Consider the following 20,320-nt stretch of genomic DNA (forward strand, 5'->3'; position numbering starts at 1 on the left):
AGAGTGTCCTGCTGTGTCCAATGTCCTTTTGACAGAGAAAATGTGTTATTAGTTTACATTAAATTAACTGTTAATCAGCCCTGAGCATTGGAAAGAGGAGATGATAACATTATTTATCTTGTTTTTTTTTGTTTTGTTTTGTTTTTTTTTTGGGGGGGGGGGGGGTTGGTTGGTTCTTTTTTGGGTTTTTTCCTCTTTCTTTGGGGTTTAATAGTTTATATATATATATATATATATATATATATATATATATATATATATATATATATATATGTGTGTGTGTGTGTGTGTGTGTGTGTGTGTGTGTATATATATATATATATATGAATTTAAATTATCATTTTTTTAAAACTGTGACTTTATTACCGTAATGTTATATCTTTATTCTCGTAGTGACAAGTGTTTCAACCTGATGTCATGAATTGTGTAAATATACACGACACTTTGAACTGGTGAGTTTTCTGTACGCATTATAAGCTTTCAGTGTGTGTTCACGCCTCATCAAATACCACGCAATTAGCGGTTAGGGTTAAGGTTAGGTTTAAGTTTAGGGTTAGAGTTAGGGTTAAGGTTATGGGTTTACTGTCCATGTTTGGACAAGAGTTTCAAAGCTTTAGACCAGGGGTGTCAAACTCATTTTGGTTCAGGGGCCATATTTAGCCCAATTTGATCTCAAGCAGGCCAGACCAGTAAATAATGACTTAATAACCTATAAATAATGACAAATCCAAGTTTTTCTTTTTTTCTTTCAAATCCATGAAAAAATTCCGGCATGTGTCCACACGTACTGTGTGAAAACTGTATGAAGTCTTATATTTGTGCTTTGCATTATCTTGTTCTTTGCTGCAAATTTCGAAGAAAAGGGTTCAGTGGTGGCGCACCAGCTGCAGCGGCCTGATGTCCCTAATCATCGATCGAAATCTCGTTTGATGTACTCTGTGCTGTATGTACACTGTGTTGTCAAATGACAATAAAGAAATCTGTAATCTGTGTAATCTGTAATCTGTAATCTGTTTTTGTACAAAAATCCCCAATTAAATTATGAAAATATTTACATTTTACAAAAAAGATGTTAATAACCTGAAAAAAGAGAAATTTCATTTGAAAAATTCATGCAATTTTAACAATATTATGCCTCAAGTTATTATTTAGACATATACATTTACACACACTGTTCCATAAACATTTGGTAACAGGCAGAATATTGTTAAAATTTTGGAGTTTGGAACTAAAATTTGAACAATTTCTACAATATTACATCTCTTATTATTAACACAACTACAAATCACAGTGGATCCAGAAATGCACAAAACATTTAGTAACAGGCAGAATATTGTTAAAAATTGCACATTTCAGGTTATTCATCTTTGTTTTTATTTATGTATTAATTTGCATTGTATTGTGAAAGAATAGTTTTGTAAATGTAAATATTTTCACAGAGGAATGTTATTTTTTTCACTGAAATTTTTTCCACAAAATTTTTCACAAAGAAAATTTTTCATTGTCATTATTTATGGGTTATTATGTTGTTATTTTTATTGTAGCTCACATTGGTCTGTATGTGGAACCTGAACCAAAATGATTTGGACAACCTTGACTTTTCAGGTTAATTTTTGCACTTTCATCCTGCGGGCCGGAATGGAACCTTTGGCGGGCCAGATTTGGCCCCCGGGCCGCATGTTTGACACCTGTGCTTTAGACAAAAAAAACCCCAAAATGTCCACCACAAAGGATATTCCATAAAATAAAAAAAATAAATGCATCTGAAAACACTGTTGCATCATGACATTTCCAATATAGACAATTATTGAATTAAAAAAAAAAACTTGTCTTTTCCTGGGTCTGAGGAGGTTCAATATCTTCTGAATAAAACCATATTTTGTAAAATATTCTAAATGCATTTCAACTTTAGCCTAATTTTGAGAAATAAAATCAATCTAAAAAAATCTAGGTACTTTTTGTCATAATTCATGTATGAAAGGGTTCAGTTAAAACACGTTTCCCACGCTCATAAAAACCAGTTCAAGGTGTGAAATGTAGCGGACGATGGTCGAACCTGAACTGGATCAACTCCTCCGATTAAGCCGACACCTTAAAAACAGGTTCAGTCCGGTGTCAAGTATCGAGTTCTGACCACATGATCTGTTTTCATTGTGTTGTTTGTTCCAGGCTGTGGTTCTGAACAACAGTGGGTGGGTTCTAAACCTCCCAGAACCTCCTTCTATTGTCAAAACACATGTGGATTCGTGTCTGGGACTGAATGGAATATTTTTACCTAAAACAAACCTCAGATTCATCTGTACAACGTCTGGTTTTAAGGGGGTCGGGGGTCAGAGGTGGGACTGTAATGTCATGTGTGGGTAGGCATGATGCGTATGGTGGTGGGGGGGGGGGGGGCTGTGACTGTGACCGTCAAACAGGGTCCATTCAGCTCTGGCAGGCTGGACAGGGCAATTCATGGGGGGGGCAGAGCTTATCCCTGGGGGTCACTGTGCCCCCCCCCCCAGCCACGCCCCTATATCTCTAATTTAATAGGTCTTATTTCTTTTATTTCATTGTCATTTCTTCCTTTTTTTCTCTTCTGCCCAGTACTCTGGTCTACTTCTGGTTTTAGTTCTTGTTTCCATTATAATTATCACCACGGTTGTAATTGTTTGTTTTGTTGATATTCTCCTGAGACCCAGGAAAGTACAAGTTTGTGTTTTAATTGTGTCTATTAGAACACTTTGACATTTGTCATTATTATTATTATTCCTCAAGGAGGAAGAGGAGGAAGAAGAAAAAGAAAAGGAGGAGGAGGAGGAGGAGGAGGAGGCTTATTTATACCAGAGCAGATGTGATGGCTTAACTTTCCCATGATGCCGCGGTACAGGCTGTTTTTGGTGCTGACGCTGCTGATGCCGTTTCCTCCAGGTAAGAACCTGTTACTGATATTATAAAACTTACATAAAATTACATAAAATTACAAAAGTAAATGTGACTAAATTTCACCCAAATTATTTTATTGTTTGTTTTTACTTCATTTTAGTTTATTTTTTGCTTTTCATGTTATTCATGTTGTTAGTGCAGTAATTTAACACTGTTTATAATGTGATGATTTTAGTGAATGGATCAGAATTTAAACAACCAGACGAACCAGACCAAAAACAAACTGTGTAAAATAATCTGACCTTTAATAAGTCGAAGTGTAAAGTGTGTTTAATATACTCACCTGGACACCAGAGGGTTAAAGTGGTTTAATATACTCACCTGGACACCCAGAGGGTTAAAGTGTGTTTAATATACTCACCTGGACACCAGAGGGTTAAAGTGTGTTTAATATACTCACCTGGACACCAGAGGGTTAAAGTGTGTTTAATATACTCACCTGGACACCAGAGGGTTCACAGATGACTTTGTTTCTTTCAGAGTCTCAGTCTCAATCCAGACGGTGAGTCCACATATGTTTTGCTGTAATTGTTCAGATTTCAGGTGAATTGACGTTCGTTTGACCTTTTACTGAGTCTGGGTTTAGGTTCAGTCTGTGGTAGATCCTCTGTGGACCCCAGGATCAGGGGGGGTTGGCCCTGGCAGGTCAGTCTGCGGAGCCGGGGGGTCCATGTATGTGGGGCGTCACTCGTCAACGCCCACTGGGTCCTGACCGCCGCCCACTGCTTCCTCAAGTAAGAACCAACCACTGGAAAGAACCAAACATTTTATTTGTGGAGGCAAATTATTCATAAAAGGCAAAATAAAGGGAAAATTTACAAAAAAAAGATCAATTAGATATAAGTAAAAAGATAGAAAAACACAAAACCTGCTACGAGACAAAGATGATGTGAAAGATAAATGTGATAAAAGACAAAAACTGAAACAAAAAAACATAAAAAAAAAAAACCCATAAAAACCATAAAAAAAGAGCTAAACCAGTTCAGTTGAACCGGGAACTAACAAGAAAAACATTAAAAAAAACACAATAAAAGTAAAAAATTGATACATCACGTCTTTACATTTGAAAAAGACAAAAGAAAAAGTGCATCTTTGTAAATAAAACTGTCCTCAACGACTTTGTAGATGTTAGCTGTAACCGAGGTGGCTCAAATGTTAGCATTGGAGCTAACATCCACGCTAGCCGCTTCATTAGCATCTCTATGCTAATGCGTTCATCTATGAAATCGGATACTGGGTTTCTTCTGTGTACCAGCATGGTGTCAAACCACCTCAAGAAATACCTGTTTATGCTCACTGCAGTTTCATGATGTTCTGTAGAATTAAACTAAGTACCTGAACCAGTGTTCTCCGACACACGACCTTCAGCCACCCTGAGAACCTTCCGATGTATGAAACTGTCACACTGTTAAAAGTATATCAGGTTTACAACAAAAGAAAAGAAAAGAAAAAGAAAAAAGACTGATGCCGCTGAATTCCACTTACCGTTACCATGACAACAGTTGCAGTGTGTCCCTTGTCTGTATGTTTCAAACCACCTCTGACTTGACGTGGACTGTTTGTCCTCAGCGAGCGTTTCAAGGACCTCTCTGCGTCCATTGGTGTCCAGACCCTGGACGGATCCGACCCAGACCAGGTGAACCGCAGCCTGTCTCAGATCATCATCCACCCCTGTTACAACATCTTCTATGCTACCAATGACGTGGCCCTGGTGAAGCTCGGTTCTCCGGTTCCTCTGGTCCGTTCATCCAGCCCGTCTGCCTGGCAGCACCGGACAGCACCTTCAACAGCGGGCACCGCCGTTTGGATCACCGACCGGAGAGGCACCCGCTCCAATGGTAGGTGACGAAAACAGGAACGACCTCTGACCTTTTGACCAGAACCCAGCTGTGTTAATGCCTGAAGCCACTGAAATGATGTGAGGTATGTTTCCTGTTTTAGTGGCCCGTCCTTCACCACAAACCCTGATGGAGGTGGAGGTGATTGGGAACCGACAGTGTAGATGCCACCTGGGAGTGAATGTGGTCACAGATAACATGATGTGTACCAGGTTCCATGAAGAAGGGACGGACTCCTGTCAGGTGACCACGTCATACCTGTCCCACTCATTATTGACCATGTTCTGGATCTATAAAGATCTCACAGGAAAAGGACCATGTCCACATTCTGGTATTAAAAAAATCAGTCACCATCTGAAGACTTTCTAGATCTGAGAGCATGTGGTTTCATATATGATGGACATTGGTGACTTTAGATTTGACATAATCTGACTCATTTTGTAAATAAATGTAACAAATATATGTTTGAGTATTTTCACAATTTAGTAGAAGTAATCAGTGTGGAGGACATGATGTAAGAGGGCAATGGTTGGTTGGTTGGTTGGTTGGTTGGCCGGTCGGTGGTGGGGGGTCGGTCAGTTGGTTGGATGGTCGATTGGTTGGTTGGATGGATGGATGGATGGATGGATGGATGGATGGATGGATGGATGGTTTGTTGGTTGGTTGGTCGGTCGGTTGGTCAGTTGGTCGGATGGTCGGTTGGTTGATGAGGTGGTTGAGTGGATTGTTGGGTTGGTTGTGGTTGTTTGTAGGCTGCTTGATTAGTTGGTTATTAGGTTTTGGTTGATGTTGGTTGGATGACTTGTTTGGTTCTGGTTGTACAGTGGGATGTTTCATGGGTTGGTTGGTTGTGGTTAGATTGTTAACTTGTTGATGAGCTTCTTTGGTGGAATATTTGGGTGGGTTGTGGTTGATTAATGGGATGATTGGTCAGTGGTTTAGTTGGTCGATTGATTGATTGATTGATTGATTGATTGAACAAACTTTAAGGGGGATCCAGGTGGTCCACTGATGGGTGAGCAGAACGGCCGTTGGATCCAGGTTGGCGTCAGTAGTTTTGGATTTGGCTGCACCAACCATCAAAAACCTGTCATCTACACCAGAGTGTCCCAGTATGTGTCCTGGATAAACAGCTCCATCACCAGTAACCCCCCAGGTCTCAGCACCTTTACATCCAATGGGACTGACAGTGACCTCAACATCTCCTGCACTGGCCTGCCGCCGTCTCCAACCCATGTCCAGCCAACGACCACAAAGCCTCCAATGACCACCAACGAGCGTGAGTGTCTGTTTTATCCAGGAAAACACAAAACAGTGCTGTTCCACCACATGACACTGGTTTAAATAAATTCAACTCCAGTCGATGTTGGTACCAGGAACCGAATGTCCGATATCTGACGGACGATGTTCCTGACAACTACAGTGACTAGAGCAGCTGGACTTTTTATTATAGTGGGTTTATTCAGTCAGTACTGGACCATGACCTGACTGGACCTCAGGATATCAGGACTTTTTGGCAGAGACTTCAGGTACAGGACAACTTTCAGAGATGAGGTACCATAAAGAGTGAAAGACAACCACAGGAGGGAGGATTTTCAACTGACTGTCATGATTCTGCTTAGGTTCCTACGTCATAATACTACACGTTAAAACACCAAACCTCTGGGTTGGGTTTAAGAAAAGATCCTGATTTGTTTCATTAAACCATCTTATGTCCAACCAGTCAGTGGTTAGCTAGGACCCAGACTTTATAAGAACCTAAGAACAATGTGTTCTTGTCCTCAACTGCACTTTGAATTTAGACAGAGATGATACGACTAAAAACCAAAGAAGAAGTGGAGTCTGAGTTGGTGCCACATGGTGGAAAAAGCATCACATGACCCATAAACCCTCCCGGAAAAGTCACTGTGGTTAATTGACCTGTTTAACTCTTCCATTTCCGGTCCAGCCGTGGTCTGTGGTCAGTCCAGATAAGTCAAGACGCCTTGTGGAGTGGGTCTTCAGTGTCATCGGTGGGGGGTGGCCCTGGATGGCCAGTTTACGGCTGAAGTGGACATCATGTGGTGCGGGGGGGGGAACTCTGGTGGACGTGGATTCAGTCCTGACCGACGCCGACTGCTTTCTCTCCAGGTGAGACACATCGATCCAGCACCAACCCTGGACCAATCAGCTGACCACTGAGAGGTCCAGTTTAAGGTGGAATTCAATCTCTGTGATTGGATTTTGGTGCTGTAGTGTTGATTAGGACTGCACCATTAATCGATTTTAAATCAAATTGGATTTGTAATTAGGCTGATTTTAAAAAGGGAAATCATCAAATATATTTCATCTCTCTCATGCCTCTGTGCGCTGTGGGCTACCGTAGGCTCCTCCTCCAGCTAACCGTAGGCTCCTCCTCTGGGCTACCGTAGGCTCCTCCTCGCCAATTGTGAAAGTGGTCTTTCAAGAAGTCCGTGTAATGACCTTTTTGGACATGATTTTCAAACATGTCTAAATTGTAATTTAGGATGTTCCTGAGATCATAATAAACACTCCCTGAAGTGTTTCAGGCTGATTAAAAAAAATTTCAGGTGTTGACTAACATCGTCCAAAAAGGAATTTTTCATAAGACTATAGTATGACTTCCGAAAATGACCTTTTCGGTCATGAGTTTTCAAACTGGGCTTCACGATTAATCAATTTAAATTGAATGGATTTGCTGACTTTCTTTGTCTTTTGTAGTTTTACCCCCAAAAACTGAGTTTTTAGAGGAAAAAATTGGGATTTTATTTTTTTCCAAAATTGTGCAGAGCCATAGTGCTGACATGCCTTGGCAGAGGTCCTGCGCTCCCCCGAGTGCTTTTCTAGTTAAACTTAGATATAACTGTTGTACTGATGTTATAGCAAAATTAAAATGCTCCAAAAAACTGTCACTAAAGCTGTACAACATGGACAGATCTGCTCTGGAGGACTGGTTCTATGGTGGGTCAGAGAGGCTTAATGTTTTTAAGCTTCTGTAAATCAAGTCTTCCTTCATTAAAACCTTCAAAACTCAAACTAACACTAAACCTCAACTAAAACTTGTCATTTCTGCCGAACCAAACTGAATTCTGTGGTTCCTTTGGTCTTCTCAGTCCACCCAGACCATCTGGACTGGACCGTGGTCCTAGGTCTGGGTCTAAACAGAGCCAATCCAACCTGTTCCACGTAGTTCTGAATGTGGTCAACATCACCGAGAGCGGTCTGAAGGGTCCAATGTGGCGGTTCTGGCATCTGGACTCCAGGCCTGGTCTGTCCCGACCCACGTCCAGCCCATCTGCCTGGACCCACGGACGCACACTTCTCTGTGGGTCCTAATGCTGGGCTGCAGGCTGGAGCTCTGGACCAGGAGGGGGCTCGACGTCCACAACACAGGACTGGTGGGTGTGTGTGTGTGTGTGTGTGTGGGGGGGGGGGGGGGGGGGGGGGGGTCGGTTTGTCTTCCGTCCTGACACATCTGAAATACTGTTTGATTATTTTCTCCAACTTTAGAACCAGTCTTGCAGGAGTTCCAGACCTTGGTAGTCGACTGTGGGAATGAATCACAACCCGACAGCATTTGTACAAAACCTTTAACCCTGAAAAGGTACATGATGACGGCAGGAATTTATTTATTTATTTATTTATTTATTTATTAGAACAGGAGTCAATAACGCAGGTCTGTCAAACCCATGTTAGTTCAGGTTCCATATTCAGTCCGATATGATCTGAAGTGGGTCAGAACCAAGGTTATTATCGTTAATGAAAACTAACAAAATGACGAAAACTAGAATTGAAAAAACATTTTTGTTAACTGAAATAAATAAAAACTATAATTAAAAGAAAAAACAAAAACTAATTGAAACTGTATTATGTGCTTACAAAAATAACTAAAATGTATAAAACTTATGGATAAAATTCCCTTTGTTTGCTCCTGGAGGATTCTGTTGGGTTTCTGTAAACTGGCTTAGAGTCTGGTTTTAACCAACTCTATATGTAAAGTGTCATGAGATAACTTTTGTTGTGATTTGGCGCAATATAAATAAATTTGATTGATTGATTTGATTGGTTTTCCCCTGTAAGTCACTTCGGAAAAAAGCATCTGCCGAATGCATAAATGTAAATGTCTTTGTCAATGTTGGATTGATACGAAATTGATTTATTTTGCTCAAGCAATTTTAGCTAGCGGCACCATACGACAATTCACAGTCCGTCACTTGTTGTTTCCAGTCGCCTTCTGGTCCCCACTCTACCTGGAAACACGGAGACTAAAGTTGGGAGAAAACAGCAGAGTCCTGTCTGGGATTTATTTGAATATGACAGCGAAGAAGAGAAACTATACGACAAAACTAAAACTAACAAAACTAAGCATTTAGAAAAAAACTAAAACTAATAAAACTAACAAATCTGCTCTAAAAACGAATTAAAACTAACTGAATTTGAGAAAAAAAAAAAAAGTCAAAACTCAATAAAACTAAACTATAATGAAAAATCCCAAACTATTAGAACTTTGGTCACAACCAGTAAAATAACAATTAAAAAGTAGAATTACATTATGACAACGTTTACATCTACAAATGATCCTTTAAAATTGTGACTAACATAAACCACCTGGAATTTTTTAGGAAAAATAAGTTCAGTTGTACCAATATTCTGCCTCAGTTTATCATTTCTACATGTTTATTCTAATGTATAAATGCAAACATTTCATAACAGACAGAATATTGGAACTGTTACACTGATATATTAAGACATTTCAAGTTCATATTTGTTCAGATTATTCCCATTTTTTGTTAAAAGATAGTTTATAAATCTAAACATTTTCATGCAATTTTACTTTTTCACACTAAACAAAGAGAAGCATTTGGAGTCGTCATATTTATAGGTTACTACAATAGAACTAGTGCGTTAACCCTTGGGGAACCATGGTTCTAGATCCTCTGATCCAGTTCCTTTCTTTTTCTTTCTTGGTAAATTCCTCGGTCGTTTTCAGTTGAATAATCTCTCAGCTGACATGTCTGTTTCTGCACAGGAAATCTGACACCAGGGCAACATAGCCTATTGTGTATCTGTTGCTAGGTAACCCACTTCAATGATGATTCTGTGATTCTGGCCATAGCAAAATATTGGTCCTATCAACTTACGTTTTTCACTCGTCTGTTCAATGACCAAAATACACAAGTATGACAAACTGCAACAGTCCGCTCTGTACGGACAAACACAAAAATCTTAACTTAAGCCAAAATTAAAATTAAAAAATTATTGAATTAAGCAAAAAAAATGATTGAATTAAGCAAAAAAAATTATTGAATTAAGCAAAAAATCTTGAATTAAGCAAAAAATTCTTGACACCGAAGCAAAACAAAAATCTTGAATGAAGCAAAAAAATTCTTTAATGAAGCAAAAAAAAAAAAAAAAAAAAAATCTTCAATTAAACAAAAAAAACTCTTGAATGAAGAAGAAAAAATCTTGAATTAAGCAAAAAACAGTCTTGAATTAAGCAAAAATCTTGACCTTAAAAAAAAAATCCAGATAAAAATCCAAGATAATTTTTACTTGTTCCATTGGCAGATTTTTTTTTTTTTTTTTCTTTCTTGAATTACCCAAAAGAAACAATCTGCCAATGGAACAAGTAAAAATTATCTTGGTAAGATTTCTTGAACTCAGATTTTCCAGATCTATGTCTATAAATCAGTTCTTATATCTCACTGAAAAGTTCCTCTTTAGCTGATTCTGTCTGATTTTAAGTGTGATGACATATTGGACTAGAAATGAGACAAAAACACTTGGTCAGATTTAGATTTTTTCCAGTGTTCGTCTCAGTTCCTTTCAGGTTTGGGGTTTTCTTGTCGTGAACTACATGTTTTGAGACCTCCCCAAAGTGACTCAGTGATCCTGAGGTCAGGTGACTGAGGTGGCCCCTCCTCCACCTTCACTTTCTTCTGCTGTAGCCAATCACAGGTGGACTGACCTTGTGTTTTGGGTCGTTGTCATGTCGGAACATCTGTCAGAGTATGAACACTTCTGAGCAAATCTGTACGTATTAGTAGGAGGTTCAGTCAGTCGTGTGCTCTCATTGGTCGATCCTCGCTGACTTGACCTGCTTGCTGTTGTTCCAGGGGGGTCCCCGGGGGTCTGCTGATGTGTAAACTGGACGGGTCTCTGGGTCCAGGCCGCCATATTAACCAACGACAACAAGCTCCGACCGTCACCTCGAAGTGCTGTGAAGGTCTTCCACAGACTGGGCCGATACCAGTCCTTCCTGTTGCGTTCGCTGCAGAGTTTCTCGTCGCCGCGTTCCAACGCTGAGACCAACGGCGCACGACCTCCAGAAGACATCACCTTCAATCCATCTGCTCATCTTCACCGTCTGCCTCCCACGTCTACGCACAGAGACACTGAAATACAGGCAACTATGTTCGAGACATGGAAATGCACTATATGGCCCGAAAGTATGGGAACCCTGCTTTTACACACATGGACTTTGAACACCAGCCCGTTCTTCATCTGTGACTTTAACACGGAGTCGTTCCACCCTTTGCCGCTACAATAGCTTCAACTTCTCTCTGTGAAGGTTTTCCACCAGGTTTCAGGGACTTGGTTCTGGAGTTTTTGTCGTTTTCCTTTAGAAGTGCATTTGTGTCGCGCCGTTTCCACTACGGTGGAAACCGGCTCAACTCGACTCGGGGTACCAGGTCCTATTCCTGGAGACTGTTTCCATTACAGGATACCAAGGTAATCCGACGTTGACAAAGACAAAAACAAAGGGAATTTTATCCATAATTTTTATATGTTTTAGTTAGTTTTGTAAGCACACAATACAGTTTCAGTTAGTTATGTTTTTTCTTTTAATTATAATTTTTATTTATTTCAGTTAACGAAAATGTTTTTTTCAATTCTAGTTTTTCATCATTTCCTTAGTTTTCGTAACCGATAATAACCTTGCATTGTACAGACAAAAACAGTGCCTTTAGATATTCCATGTTTTCTTTTCTGTCTGTTTTAGTCACATGATACACACAGGAGTTAGGACTGGATTACAGAACCACTGTTTTTGATAACTTTGGATGGTCTAATAAGTTTTTGCATGACTGTAAAAGTGATCAGAACACCTTTGTTCAGTGAGTTGGAGAGGTGTCCCAATACTTTTGGTGATATAAAAAACAATTCACATAACCTGTGAAACTTAAACAAACTGTGTCTCTGGACATGAATTCCATGTAGAACATCAGAACAGACAAACACGAAGTAAGAGTCAGGTAACGACAGGTTATAACGACAGATTTACATTTAAGTTTTATATCTTAGTATTCAGCAATATGTTAAAGTCATTATGAGAATTAATTATACAAAAAAAGTCACATTTTTTTGTAAGGAACAGAACATTTTACAATTTCTGTAAACTAGATGCTGATTTTAATAAAAACTGTTTTGATCTTCATTATGTAATTTTACATGATTTATGAATATATTCATTTCTTTGACAAGTTTCGTAAATAATAATTGCACCGTTATCGTAATTTTTTTGGACATTTTGTCTAGAAATGTTCCAGCTGAAGGCGGGTACACCTGGACCGGTCACCAGAACCAGAACTATTCTCATCATTTTATGACTATTCGTTACATTTTTTCTTTCATTAATGTGGCCGTACTACTGCGTCCAATCACAGAGCTTCAAACTGTTGTTGCCAGGTAAAAAAAAGGATGGGCTCCAATGACATTTTTCATCCATCCCCAGTGTAACTCTGCCCTGGGTAATGAACTATTTTAAAGCAGGGATCTCAAACTCATTTTCTTTCAGGTTCCACATTCAGCCCGATCTGATCTCCAGTGGGCCAAACCAGTAAAATAATAACAGAATAACCTATAAATAATGACAACTCCAAATTTTTTGTCTTTGTTTTAGTGCAATAAACACCCATTAAATTATGAAAATACTTACTTTTATAAACTACCCAAACAAAAAAGATGGAATAACCGGAAAAAACTGAAATTTCCTAAGAAAAATAAGTGCAATTTTAACAATATTCTGCCTCACCTTATCATTTGTCCATGTGCATTATGGATCAGATTTACAAAAGCACTAAACACTGAGGAACAGGCAGAAATAGCTAAAATTGTGCTTAATTTTCTGTAGACATTTCAGGTTGTTCATATTTGTGTCAGGTTATTCACATTTTATTGTACAGGATAGTTTGTAAACGTAAATATTTTCATAATTCAATGTTATTTTTTGCACTAAAGCAAAGACAAAAATTTGAAGTTGTCATTATTATAGGCATAATGTAAATTTTTTTTTTTCACATCAAACCGAGAAGAAAATATAGAATTGTTTTTTGTAGGGTTTTTCTGCTGTTATTATTTGACTGTAGATTAGGGGTGTCAAACATGCGGCCTACCAAAGGTTCCAATCCAGCCTGTGGAATGAATTTGCAAAGTGCAAAAATTCCATCGTCCAGGCTGTGGAACTCATTTTAGTTCAGGTTCCACATACAGACCAATATGATCTACAGTCAAATAATAACAGCAGAATAACCGACAAAAAATAATGACTCCATATTTCTTCTCAGTTTGATGTAAAAATAATATTACATTATGCCTACAAATAATGACAACTTCAAATTTTTGTCTTTGTTTTAGGGCAAAAAATAACATTAAATTATTAACTATTTACATTTACAAACTATCCTGTAACAATGAATGTGAATAACCTGAACAAATATGAACAACCTGAAATGTCTACAGAAAATTAAGCACAATTTTAAACTATTTTCTGCCTGTTCCTCAGTGTTTAGTGTCTTTGTAGATCTGATCCAGAATGCACATGTAGAAATGAGAAGTTGAGGCAGAATATTGTTAAAATTGCACTTATTTTTCTTAAGAAATTTAATTTTTTTCAGGTTATTCACATCTTTTTTGTTGGATAGTTTATAAAAGTAAGTATTTTCATAATTAATGGGGTTGTTTTTTGCACTAAAACAAAGACAAAAATTTGGAGTTGGTCATTATTTATAGGTTATTATGTTATTATTTTACTGGAGAACAAATCGGGCTGAATGTGGAACCAGAAGAAAATGAGTTTGAGAGCCCTGAATTAAAATAGTTTGAGTTTAATACAGTGTGTTTTTGCTAAAATAAACCTGTTTTTGTAGGAAATGCTATAGTTTTCTTTACTTAATTTGTTACATCTTTAATCAGCAGCTTTAATATATGTACTATAAAAACCCATATAATTTATGGTTTTGTTTCTTGTCCCGTTACATGCACTGACCCCGAAAACACCTAAAAAATGTTGATTACCATCACTGTCCAAATATGACACCTCAACCACAGTTTGACCTTGAAAATGAAGGTCAGGGTCCACATCCAAACCCTGGTTGGGCCTTCCCACCTGTCAGGGTTCGACAACACCACTGCAGATCAAAACATTTGTAAACTTCAGTGTGTTTTATGTTTATTGTGGCAGACTTTCTACATTTGACTCATATAAAAACAGTTCACAGAACCAGTAAATATTAAACATTAATAGAAAATGTGATGGAAAATTCAACAAATAATTGAACTGATTCAGGGCAAAGTCTGAGATCTTTACAGAATCATCCTGAAACTGGAGGTGAACAGATCTGTGTTTATGAAGATCTGCATTCAGTTAATGAGCGCCTTCAATGGAAACTCACCACTACTAATGCTAATGGTACGCTAGCACTAGGTACTGTGTGATATGGTAAATGGACAGAATGAATTGTCCCTTACGGGGATAAAAAACAAAAACAAAACTGACTTCACCTAAATAAACAGGTTTATGACACTTAAAAACAGATGGTATAATATCAGTTTGGTTGGTTTTAGCCGATGCTGCAGCTTTTCTCAGGTTTATACGTAAACCCAGCGACTGTCTTTAGTTTGAGGTCGATTAAAGACGCTCTGGCCTCAAAGCAGCATCTGACTTGATCCCCAATCTGTGTATCATTCGCTCTTTTCTTATTCAACTGAGAATCCACAATCAGAAAATGAAAAAAATGACTTGTTATTTTATCATTCAGGTGCAAATCCAAAATAAAATAAAAAAAAAAGAGTTGGTTTTCATTCTTTCGATAAGGGTTAGGGTTAGGAGTAGGGTTGGGGCTTGGGGTTGGGTTCAGGTTTAGGGGTAGGGTTGGGGCTTGGGGTTGGGTTCAGGTTTAGGGTAGGGGTTAGGGTTAAGGCTGGGGCTGAGGCTTCTTCTCTCCACATGAGTGGCTCTCATCAGTCCACCGCTGCAGGGTGCGTTTGTTTGTTTTTTATGCAGTTTAATGAAGCCTTAACTGTGTGTTCGCCCCCTGGTGGTTGGCTGACTACTGGATGAGACAGTGTTTGATTAGATCTACAGCAGAGCCCGCACTTTAAATGGAAATAAACCGACGATCAAGCTAATTAAAACGTGGCAGCCAAAATTGCGACAATGATTAAATCCGATTAATTGTACAGCCTTAACGGAAAGACTAATGGATTCCAGAAGATGAGGATGTGACACATTTGAACAAACATCTGGAACCAAAGTCAGACACTGGTTTAACCTTTGACCTCCATGTACAGAACAAAGAAGGCACTTAAGAGTCAAAGGAGGAGAAGGTCAGTTGGACTAAATGTAAAACGGCCTCGTGTGTTTAAATATGGACACTGTGATGGAGAAGTTTCATCATCTGAACACAACTTCAACACGACATCTGGAAAAGGGTCTTTAAAAAATACAGATGTCCAGAGCTTCGTTGGCATCGGTTCACCTCCCTCTGCTGCTTCTTCTTCTTCTGCTTCTTTTATTTGATCCTGATCTCGAAGCAGAGACAGTTACAGGAGTCACATTCTGGAGGATGACACGTACAGGCGCAGTCCAGAGTCGCACACTGTAAACAAAAAAAACAAAAAAATCCACAATTCACATCAGTGGAAAATTAACACAGGAATCTACAAGAACTGCTTTAAACATGGGCTCCTGTCCAAACAAGTCTGGAGAAAAATGTCAACACAAATACAGAATTCTGACCAGTTTTTTATGTTTAAAAAAAAACCCAATGACATCAGAATATTCATAAATAAATAGTCGTCATATAAAAAGACTCAAAACAGAGAATATATTGTGCCGGTTGGACCAAAAAAAAAAAATGCAACGGTGAATCTGAATTTAAAGGTAATTTTTGATGTTCTCAACAGTGATTGGACATGAATTCCAGGTGGGTGGAGCCCAAAACAGAGCCAATGTTTATGACAAATATTTCTACTTTCATTTCGACTAATAAGTTTATGTCTTGCTATTAACAATATGTTAAAATGTACAAGGTCATTATGAGAAAAATCATAATTAAACAAAAAAAGTCCCATTTTTGCAAGAAAAAGAACATGGACTAGTTGTCACATTACGATGTTCATGATTATAAAAAAAAAAAAAAGTATCAGTGATTTCCATAGAATATTCAAAAACAAATAGTCTCAAAAACAGAGAATATATTGTTTCGGCTGGACCAAAAAAAAACTGTGACGGTAAATCTGAATTTAAAGGTCATTTTTGATGTTCTTAACAGTGATTGGACATGAACTGGAGGTGGATGGAGCCCAAAACGGAGCCTAATATGTATATTCTACTTAGGATGATGGCTATGATTTGTTTTATGTTTTTCTGTATTTTCTGAGTTTCTGGACAAAGTAAATCTGAATTAGATTTAATCTAAGTTTATAAATAAAACCATCAGGTTGATGACACAGATCAAGTAGAACAGATTCAAGAACAGTTTATCGAACAGCAATAAAACAACAGCTGAATACAAACTACTGTGTAATGTTAACGATGTGTGGTTAGGGTTAGGGTTAAGGCTGGGGTTAGTCTTATCTTAATCTTACCTAGTCTTATCTTAATCTTATTTTATCTTGTTTTATCTTAATCTTATCTTGTCTTATCTTGTTTTATCTTAATGTTATCTTGTCTTATCTTAATCTTATCTTGTTTTATCTTAATGTTATCTTATCTTGTCTTATCTTAATCTTATCTTGTTTTATCTTAATCTTATCTTGTCTTATCTTAATCTTCTCTGTCTTATCTTAATCTTATCTTGTTTTATCTTAATCTTATCTTGTTTTATCTTAATCTTATCTTGTCTTATCTTAATCTTATCTTGTGTTATCTTAATCTTATCTTGTCTCATCTAGTCTTATCTTAATCTTATTTTATCTTATCTTAGTCTTATCTTATCTGGCCTTACTTACAGAGAACGCTGGTGGACAACAGTCACATATTTTAGGAAACTCAAATGTTTGCAGACACACAAACGTCAGACAGCGGCCATCACACAGATAAAAACAGATGATGTGTTGACCGACAGACTGTTGGACGGAGGACAGACTTACAGAAGGAGTAGGACACGCTGAAGGAGAAGGACACGTATCAACCAGACAGGAACGAAGGGACGGCGTCCGACAGTCGCAGGTTTCCGCCATTTTGTAACACTGTTCGGAGACGGAGACGTCCGGACAACAGTCACCACAGAGAAGGAACAGCGGTCCTACAGGAGACAAGAGGATGGACAGGATCATCAGAAGTGACCACTGAAGACGGCAAACAGGTCTGATTCAATGTCCTCTGAACCCTTTAGAGACCACTGCGTCTGCAGCATCACGTTCTTCAAATGACTGGAACTATTGAACAGTTTATGCTATTGAAGGAATTTAAACGTCATCTTTGACCTGAGATTGGGTTCTTCTGTTGGTCTAGAACAGGGGTCTGCAACCTTTTATCAGTCAGAGCCATTTTGCCCCCTCTTCCAAGAAAAAAAAAAAAAATCTGGAGCCACAAAAATAACAGAGCTTATAAACTTGAAAAAGTTTTGATCTTTTTTTTTTTTTTACATTTTATCTGTTACAACCACTGAATACAACAAACAGAAGTGCAGTGTGGAATGGATTCTGGAGTATGATTACTCTAAAAGTACACAGTAAAAGTAGTTCATAATATTTGTGCTAATAGTATATGAAGTACTAATACAAAAAATACCAAATTCACAAGGTACTTATTGGAAAAAATAATTTGATTCATCATTGAATTTAGTCTTAAAGCCTATTTCAGACAAAAAACACACTTTTGGAGCTTGGAAGGGATTTTTGAGTATGATTACTCCAAAAGTACACAGTAAAAGTAGTTCATAGTATTTCTGCTAATAGTATATGAAGTACTAATACCAATATACCAAATTCATGAGGTACTGATTGGAAAAAAAAAATTGATTAATTATTGAATTTAGTCTTAAAGCCTATTTCAGACGAAAACACACTTTTGTACCTTGGAAGGGAATCTGTTGTAGGATTACCCCAAAAGTACACAGTACTCATACTCATACAGTCGCTCTATGAAAAGTATCGCTATTTATGGAAATGATTCTCTTCAAAACTCAACACTGCCTCCACAGTTCCCAGTTGTACTGCTCCATATTCTCTGTCTGGGTTCAATCCGCAAGCTCCCAGAAAACGGACAGAATTACATGAGTAATAAACAAAACGGACAGAACCCTCCGTCTGTCTGCGTCTTTAAAGTAGAGCATAAATGAGCCCTTACTTTTGTTGTTGTAGGCACATTCGCTCCATGCAGCTCATCTACTGTAATTGTCAAATGAGTAGTGCACAAGAAAACGCTAGTGGCGGGCTTGACCACCAGTAAAGGGAAGAGCCACTACAAGGAGGAGGAAGAGACGCAGGAGGCTCTGGAGCCACAGGTTGCCGACCCCTGGTCTAGAACACATGAGGGTAGAGGTCTGCCTTAACTAAGGGGAGGAGAGGAAGTGGGTTCGCTGAGAGCAGCAGAGTGCAGTCTGTGAGAGAGACATGGAAGATTTTTATTACTTTTTTTAGTGTTTTAGTGCGGTTTTAGTGGTGAATTCTTGTAAATAATTGTATATAATAGTGATAGTGCTGTTTGGAGTGTTTGCTAGTGTCACTTAATTTGTTTTTGTTGAGTGTCTCTGTTTTTTGGAGGGGTTTTGGGTTTTTTTCACTGCTTTTATCTGTATTTCTCCGGTTTTAAAGTTTATTTCTACAATCTCATAAGTTTCATTAGAAACATTTACAGTTGTTTTTCATAATAAATGACCAAAAGTCTATTTTTTTTTACTATAGCCCACTGTATCAAGTATTTATTCCATATAATAATGACAAATAATGTTCAGATATTGAAAGTTAAGTTCTTCCTGAAAAAAGGTTCAAAAGAATTGGCAACAAAATGCTCATCGGAAGTCTGGATCTTCTAGTTTAAAGTCGGAGAAATGTTCTTCTGAAGTCTGGACCTTATATGTGTCAATGTCGGAGAATATTTGTCCGAAGTCTGGATCTTATATGCGCAAATGTTGGAGAAATGTTTGTCGGAAGTCTGGATCTTATATGCGTAAATGTTGGAGAAACGTTTGTCGTTGAGAAACGTAACTAGTTATAAAACATACCAATTCAGCAAATACAAATACACAAAGAAATGAACCACAGACTAATGAAAGTGGGGTTAGACAAATATGAACCCTTTAAAGTGAAGAAGACAAAAGGAAGACGTAGGAAAAGGGGACGTCCTCCCTGTTCCGTCTGTGTGACAACAGAACCGACCTTTAGACAGAACCGGATCCAGAGTCCGATCCCCACCACGATCATGTAGAGGGTGACGGTGATCAGCATGATGGCCGGCAGAGGGACGGACAGCTGCCAGATGGACAAGACCTGCAGGAGCACAGACACCACATATGGACAGGAGGTCTGGACCAAACCCAGCACATGTGTCTGACTGTAAACGGGTCAGTGGGTGGAGCCTGGAGAACCACTCACCTCCATGGTCTTTAACTCAGAGGACACTTCACGTCCACGGCGTCACATGTCACATGACCCTGATGAAGACACAGATCATCTCAGATTCATTGGATTCATACTCAGACCGTCCCATATTTATATTATCTGAAGTTGGACAAACTAAAAGAATACAATAGAATACAATAGAATACAATAGAATACAGAAGAGATGTCACGTCACAAATAAAAATTAAAATGTCAAAAATTAATAAACGTCACAAAATAATATTAAAATGTCACAACGTCACAAATAAATATTAAAATGTTACAAAAAAATATTAAATCATCACAAAATAATATTAAAATGTCACAATGTCACAAATAAATAATAAAACGTCACAAAATACATATTAAAATGTCAGAAAATAAATTTTAAAATATCAAAAAGCTCATGCTAATGTTCAGAAAAGTACAGTATAAGCAGTTAAACGGATTTAAAGCATCAAAATTCAGTTCGCTGTTGGTATTTTAGTGTCTTTTTCAACGTAAACACGATAAATAGATTCAATAACAACACGAAATTCTTGTTGATCTGATTAAAATCCTTCAAACTCTACTTTTTAACGGAAGAACAAGGACAGTTAGCATCATCTCACCCATCCGAGGCTCCAGAAGCGTCTTTAAAGACTCTTATCGGAGTTAAAACACTGGTACATGTTTAATTTAAGTCCCGACGTCCTGTTCAGTCATTAATGAAGTAAAACAGAAGA

At 38.1% G+C, this 20,320-nt stretch overlaps 1 long non-coding RNA gene and 1 pseudogene across 1 annotated transcript; one reads left to right on the forward strand and one right to left on the reverse strand.

Moving 5' to 3' along the window:
• Nucleotides 1–2,858: 2,858 nt before the first annotated feature.
• Nucleotides 2,859–5,135, forward strand: LOC115424146 (prostasin-like; annotated as a pseudogene).
• A 12,146-nt stretch (nucleotides 5,136–17,281) lies between these two features.
• Nucleotides 17,282–20,241, reverse strand: LOC115423839 (uncharacterized). The gene is made up of 4 exons (XR_003936011.1): nucleotides 20,207–20,241; nucleotides 19,590–19,648; nucleotides 19,374–19,484; nucleotides 17,282–17,296 (listed from the first exon to the last, which is right to left on the reverse strand). It is a non-coding gene; the product is annotated as an uncharacterized LOC115423839 (long non-coding RNA).
• Nucleotides 20,242–20,320: the final 79 nt, after the last annotated feature.

Source organism: Sphaeramia orbicularis, chromosome 8 (genome assembly GCF_902148855.1).
Source record: "Sphaeramia orbicularis chromosome 8, fSphaOr1.1, whole genome shotgun sequence".
NCBI lineage: Eukaryota > Metazoa > Chordata > Actinopteri > Kurtiformes > Apogonidae > Sphaeramia > Sphaeramia orbicularis.